The 7,377-nt window shown below is 36.0% G+C and overlaps 1 protein-coding gene across 4 annotated transcripts in view; it reads right to left on the bottom strand.

The window, feature by feature from the left end:
• Positions 1-7,166, bottom strand: part of LOC108751229 (slit homolog 1 protein) — a 120,981-nt gene extending 113,815 nt beyond the window's left edge. For 2 of the 4 annotated variants that reach the window (XM_018491305.1, XM_018491304.1), the window contains exon 1: positions 7,001-7,166. The gene's annotated coding sequence lies outside the window, so the exon portion shown is untranslated. Of the gene's footprint in view, positions 1-6,379; positions 6,476-6,529; positions 6,973-7,000 lie in introns of those variants that run through there. The other 2 variants (XM_018491307.1, XM_018491306.1) reach the window with 2 other exon arrangements.
• Between the last annotated feature and the right edge of the window lie 211 nt (positions 7,167-7,377).

Here is a 7,377-nt window from a genome sequence, read left to right as displayed (position 1 = left end):
ATATATATATATAATGGTCAGTTGTAAATTTTACATACAGACTTATACACATCTATTTCTATTTTTTTTAAATCATTCTTTGTCTTACCAGTATCAACAATCGAAACATATTTATGGATTTATTTAAAATTATTTTTTGTTCTTCGTTTTTATTTTTTTTTTTGTATTTTTTATCCATTTCTGTTTTTTGAATATTTTTTGGGCGTACAAAACGCATTTGCAAATAAGTGTAAATATATGTATGTACACACACATATATATAAGAATTTACATAAATTTGATCATACAGAAATAAAGAAAATTGAAATATAATGTCATGTAGGCATTGCATATTTTGTATTTTGATATTTTATCAATCTTAGTAATTTTCTCTGCTTTTTTGACATTATAAATTTTATTTTTACTTTTTTTTCATATATATTAACAAATATCATGAAATTGATGTTTTAGATATCGATTCAGTGCGAATTTTGATCACTCCCTTCTTTTGAATTTCAAATATAGTTCTTAATTTTTTATTGATGTTTTAAATTTTTTTGAGTATGAAAAAAAATAAAACGAACGAGAAATATAAAAATATCTTCTAAAAAATTTTTTAATGAAAACTACTGTTTCTTTTTTCTCTAAGATTAAATTTACAAAATAATTATAATATACATATGTAATTGATGATTATTCTTTACATTTTTTTTATATTTTTCTTAATGTTATCTGATAAAAATCTGATATTTTTCTTGACATTTGAATACGCTTGGTGAGATCTATTCTTATATGAAATGTTTTTCTAAAACGGGCGTTAAGAAAGCTCTGCGCTATTTTAAAGCATAAAGTAGAGGAAATATGTTGTTCGCTAAGACTGCCGAGTAAAACAGCGCAAGTTGTGTGTTCACAAACAGCACACTTTTCCTTTGTGCAACGGATGGGAAAGAAAAGAAGTGGTGGGCAATGCCTTTTGCACCGCAGAAAATTCATAGAAGTTGCCATTGTTGTGAAACTTGACTCGCGCCCTTTGCGAGTTTTTATGCGGAGTAAGTCCGGTCGTATGCAGTGAAAGCATTACAGCACACACTGTGTGACGTGATCCTCAATAAAGATGATACACGTTATTGCACGTCATCCTACTGGATCGTACATTTATGTTGAACGCAATGCGAATCCAACCCCACGCTCGTAAAGCATAATAAATAAAAATGATATGTGAGCGAGTCGGATTTTCCGGAAAAATTTATACATGCAGAAAGTTGCAAGACTCATACCTTTACAACGCGATGCATACTTCACGCAAATAGAGTCAATTTTTTTCTTCACAGAAATATAATGAGAAATTTTTTATTAGATTTTAACGCATATTCAACCTTATATTTAATTAACAAATGGGGAAAAATCTGTTATATGCAGGATATGCAAACTAGGAAGAAATGATATAATGGCGAACTGGTTTAACGTAAGTAATGCTTTAACATAAGTATGAAAAAGAAATGCCATATGTTCAAATATAATAACGAAATGAAATAGCAAATGAAAATGAATGCGTATATTGGACGAAAGCATATCTTTTCTTTATATCTCTTTGATAAAATGAATATATATGCCGCTAGAGAGGGCACATTTTTCTAGTTCTACAAGACCGACGTAATTGAGTTTCCTCAAGGATGTCCAAGACATTGTATGCGCTTGCTTCATTTAGACATTCGCCCCCACTTATCTTAATAACACCGCAAGGAAGCACGATAGAGGTCATTTGCTTATCAGAAAAAGTAGTTGGGGAACGAAAGTATAAAAGTACGAATAATATTAGCGGGGCCGCATCGTTTTGCATTCTCGGTGTGCAATTTATGAGCAACCAGGGATAAACTACATATTAGCGCGCGTTGCATTTTCCAGTAAATTTCTGAGTGTCCAACAGAGAGGAAACGATGTGCATTTCAAAAGTCAGCGCAATTCTCCGCATGAAAGACGAAAGCCAATTACGTGGTTGCTCGACTCGTGCATTATGACGTTATTTGGAATGGCGATAACGTCGATATTGCTCTGCACTGCGCGCATTACGATACGTAGAATGTAGGCTGATATATCTTTACGGTGCGCGAAATCCAAGATTGCGATTGCAAGCCGTGCTCGCACGCAGCCGACGTAATGAGGGGATGAATCGACTCGGTTGTCGTAACCTCGACTATTTCGCTGACATTTCGCGATGGTGGCGATACTTATACCCCTTAGTTCTTGTCCCTGAACGTGCCAAGATCACTGGAAACACGAATGTTCGATATTTGAATAAAAATAGTAAAGTACGAGACACCAAAAGGGAATCGAGAGCACGGAATATTTGAATGGAAATGATAAAGTGAGACGTTGAACGTAGTTTTCTCGAAAAATGAAAATTTAAGTGAATGGTGTGAGTTGGCATGTTAAAATTGCTGACTCGCGTCATGTCTGCAGCAACTTTATTTTTTGATTGTCACCTGTGCGTTCTGCAATGACACTTAGTAACACGGTTGACTTTTCTTCTACATCCCATTCTTCGCCATTTAAAATAAAATATTTTACAAGTTGAACGTTTCTAAAAAAATAAAATAATACTTCAAGCAATTTGATGTCTCATATTTTATACATTTCTTTCTATTGTGAATCAATATCTATATTCCGATCAAACAAATTTAAATAATCGGCCTACTGAGAAAAAAGTATCCAAATAGCACAGCAGCGCTTGCAAAGCGCTAAAAATGCGATTATACACGCCTTTTTAGCACTTTGTTGACGCTTTGTAAGCGCTGTGTGCTACTTGGGTATATCGTATTTGTGATTATAATGCATGGTAAAATAATAATGGTGAGGAGCATCATTTTTATAATTATTACTGTAATGTTAGTAATAATAATCTTATATGTATAGTTACAACATTTTATAGTATAATTTATTATATGCAAATGTGATTTATGTGTAAGATAACCATACAATTAGTTGAATGAATACAATTATGGTCGTTATGATCATAATTTAGTGTTCAGGTTACTAGAATTTATAAACAATTATAAATTTATGGTTGTCCCAAAAAACGACTACAAATTATAATTAAATTATGCTTATTTTAACCATTTTTTTCTTTCAGTATACGTGGATTATTTTTCTTATCATATATTTACTGATTTTCTATAAGCGCTCGCGAATTAATGACCTTCCGCGAACTGTATGATATTGAAAAGCGCATTAAGCTTTGCTGGTAAAAGCCGCGATTTCGCGGCGATTCGTGAACAACCTCTTGAATTAATTGATGAAAGGATTCCAGGATGCAGCGTATGGTAATGGAACAAACGCGTACTATTAAGGAAATGCGCACGAAGGCTTGCAGAGGAAATTACTTTGATAAAAGGAAAGGGGTGAACAGGTAACAGCAGAGCTATGTTCCATCATTCCCTTGGGATTACGTAAACAACCCTGATGCCAACGCCAACACGCGCACTCGAATTGGACACACCCTGTTCTCCTCACTCTGTGGTATCGCTCGAAATTTCGGACGTCGAACATTTGTGCGTTGCGTAGATACCTACGTGCGCGAGCAAATAAGGTGCCCGCGGGGGAGCGCTGCCAAATTTACGACCCCGTAATTTTGCGTTCGTGAATGTGCACCATTTCGTCATATGAAATCGAGCTTTAACCACGCTGATACTAGGAACGTTATCCGATCGTCACATTCGCAAGAAATTAATTAACGAAAGAAATTAATTAATTTTTAGCATAAAAATTCGTACTTTTAATTAATTTAATTTAATTTAAATTTTTTACGAAGGTTTTTGAAACACATGGATAATGAAACGGACTTGCTCGATAAGTCATTAAGTTCAACTCGGAGTTTTATCCCTTTTTTCGTATCTTTGAATTATTTATGCTACGGAAAGGGCAGAATGAAACTTTGACTTTAATTTAATTTGCTTTCAAGTTCACGTCTTGAATTAGACGTGCACCGCAAGCTGGTAACAATACATCCCCGGAACTTCATTGTTTGATTGTACACGTACGTCCTAGGGATAGCTTGATGAAGTCCTTTATCCGATATGCGAGATACGCTAATGTTCAACGCAAAACCATTTTCATTGTCACCAAATGAGACTGGGGTCTCTGAATAATGGTCAGACTAACGCCTCGCCATCGTCATCAACGCGTTGTCTGCCACGAAACGACGAGAATTCGGAACAATGGAATAGGACGGAAGTCCTACGACCTGAACAAAACGGAGCCACTTGTTACGCGTAATGCGATAGAAATTGTTTCCTCGACGTTGCCGTGCACGCTCGCATGAATCTCGCGCCGCGATCGATATACGCTTATTCTCGTGCAATCGCCTGTGGTAAGGTCGAAAGACCTAAAAGGAAGCTCCTGTCATGATAATTGATGGACAAACGTTCAACTCCGGGATACCACGTATTGACTATCCGAGCATCCTCAAAGCGCACTCAGGCTATTACGCAACAAAGAGAACTAGTTTTGCTGCAATGCAAATGTAAGCGTTATTTTCGAAATCTGTGCGTCGGACAAATACGCAGTCTTTCCAACTAATGTAATAAATAGATATAGTAATTGCAAAACCATGAGAAATACTTCTTTACATGAGAATTTTTCGAGAACTGAATGTTGAAGAGATAAATTATAATATACGTCATATAAAGCATGTATGTATGAAGTATTTTTCTTGCATATTCTACTACTGTAAAATGTAAATGAATATATACGCGTGTTTTAAACTAACGTAATAAACAAAGAGTAACTGCAAAATTTAAAAAAATACTGTTTCGCATGAGAATTCTTTGAAGACTAAATTTTATAGAAAAAAATTACGATATATCATCATGAGGTATATATAGCAAAGTGCAATATTTTACCACGATTTTTTTTTGCATGTTCTACTACTGCAAAATTCTAATGAACAAATACACGTGTTTTCAACTAGAATAAACTAGTAACTTTAAGAAATGTTTCTTTTTTTCATGAGAATTCTTTGTGAGACTAAATTTTAAAGAGAAAGATTACGATGTGTCATTGTGAGATATGAATGATAAAGTATTTTATCATAATTTTCTTGCATGTTCTACTATTGTAAAGTATGACAAATATATGTGTTTCAACTAACATAATAAACAAATGGTAACCGTCAAATTAAAAAAATACTTTTTTTCTATAAAAATGCTTTGAAGACTAAATTTTGAAGAGAAAAATTACGATGTGCCATTACGAGGTATAACAAAGTATTTTACTAGGATTGTTGCATATTCTACTACTGCAAAAGAGGTGAGGCACGATCGATATATGCATGGCACAACAGAGGTTTGAAAAATTCACAGGAGACATGACATCAAAAAAGAAGGAAAACATCGGAAATACTTAGTAATCTGTGTAGACTGTGTAGACTAAGAGAATAAAGTACCTATTTATCTATAAGAAGTTAACAGAAAATGTAGATTTCTTTTATATATGCATATAGGAATAGTTAATATACGATTAATTTCGTTTAAGAAACTGTTGCTGCGCTTCGATTTTTCTGCAGAAGAACAAATTAATCGTGAATTTAGAATTTTTGTATTTCATATTACATATACATTTTAAATTGCATATTTTTATTTACTTTTCCATTTAACATATTTTATTTACTTTTTATTAATTTCTTCATTAAATTTTCACGAGAAACGATTTTCTGAAATTCGTGCACAAAAAATTGCATTTGTCAATGTCTCTATTATAGATATTTCCTTATGTCAATTTCAAAGCGCAATTTGTCAATTATGAACTTTATGATAAACTTCATTGTATTAACTTGGAATATTTTTCAGAGAAGACACAAAAGTTATTTTTAGTCTTCTTTGTGAACTTTATGAAAAATGTATCGAATGTCATTTTTATTTTCTAAGAAGATATTTTTTTATACCACATCTTACAAGTTTATTTATGCCGCTCAATTATAAAAGTAATAACTAACTCATATTTTGTCCGATAACTGTAACACAAAACTCATTGTAAACCGCGACTAAACTTCCCTCGTTGGTGTTACAAATTGTCGTTGTTAAAACTATGAAACTTTAACACACAGGCACCATTTTGCGCAGTGAACCGTGATTTCAGTAATTATAACTACACATTTAAACTTCATTGTCGCTACGATAGAGAGCAGTATCCTTGACGTCGCAAGGGAAATAAGTCTACTACGCACAAGTATAGTTTTATAGGTCGTGACTCGATCAATAAATCAAGGAACAAAAGATGGATCGTAAATCTTTTAATATCTATCTTATATCGTGCTGTTTTTCGACAAATGCTATTGAATTTTCAGAGATTGCACCCGAATGAAGATTGCATACAGGCGGAAGAAACAATTGAATTCAACACCTACCTAACTAGCAATTTCGCGTCACGTTTAATTAAGTTTACGTCACAGAATTTCAGTCTTCTGCAATGTGAAACTTGTACGTCGTCACCAAACAACTGACGCGTTCAACCGAGGTTCTAGTTTGTATGCTAGTTTAACAGGTGTCCAACTTACGCGCGTCGTTCTCCCCCGTGAACAAGCGGGCACCTTCGAACGGCGGAGCGTTCGCAAAAGGCGAATCTTCCACGGAGAAGATTTCTCGAGCAAGTTGTACGAGCATCCAAACTTCCGGCAAATTCAAGAAACGCCACCGAATTCCACCACCCGCGTCTTTCACTTCACTTTTCCCCTCGACATTCCCAAGAATGTGAAAAAAAAAAAAAAACGAAGGTGCTCACTTGTTCACTGGTAGTCCCTCAACTCCTTCGGGATTTTTCCGGAGCTACCCGGTACTTTTTGGATGTCGGATTAACTGATCGCGAACCAGCCTCCAGGAACAACCGCGAACAGGACTCACTCAGACATGATTCATGTATAAATTATAACTCGCGTATTACAACTCAACTGATCGCACGACTGAGCCACTGATCTCACAGTAACGAATTTTGTTATCTCTCACGTTATCGTGATACGTCTCTGACTGACCTGGTTTCCGGAGAGGATTCCCCTTCCTAGCTGACGAACGCGCGGGAACCGAGGCTCATGTCAAAAGTCAGTCGAGCGACGAGCAGCGAACCCGGCGGAGAACCGACTCTCTACGATGGGACCTCGCGATCCTCTGGGCTTCGGCCGCGCTCTGTGGCGTTGCGCGTACCTCAAGCTATGCGTATATCCAACATCGGGGAGGAGGAAACTCCGACGACGCCGACTCCAGCGTTGCGACGCACCTGCGCGCCTTGCTGATAAACGCGCGCTAGCGAACCCGGGCCCACCGTCAACCGGGACACCCGGAGCTTCTGTTCCAGCAACCCTCCCTCTGTTCCAGCAGCCCCTCTGGCCTTGCTGCGTTTCGACCATCTTCC

This window comes from Trachymyrmex septentrionalis, unplaced genomic scaffold, assembly GCF_001594115.1.
Source record: "Trachymyrmex septentrionalis isolate Tsep2-gDNA-1 unplaced genomic scaffold, Tsep1.0 scaffold42, whole genome shotgun sequence".
Classification (NCBI taxonomy): domain Eukaryota; kingdom Metazoa; phylum Arthropoda; class Insecta; order Hymenoptera; family Formicidae; genus Trachymyrmex; species Trachymyrmex septentrionalis.
The sequence above is the reverse complement of the archived record's forward strand: the minus strand, read 5'-3'. Positions and strand labels throughout refer to the sequence as shown.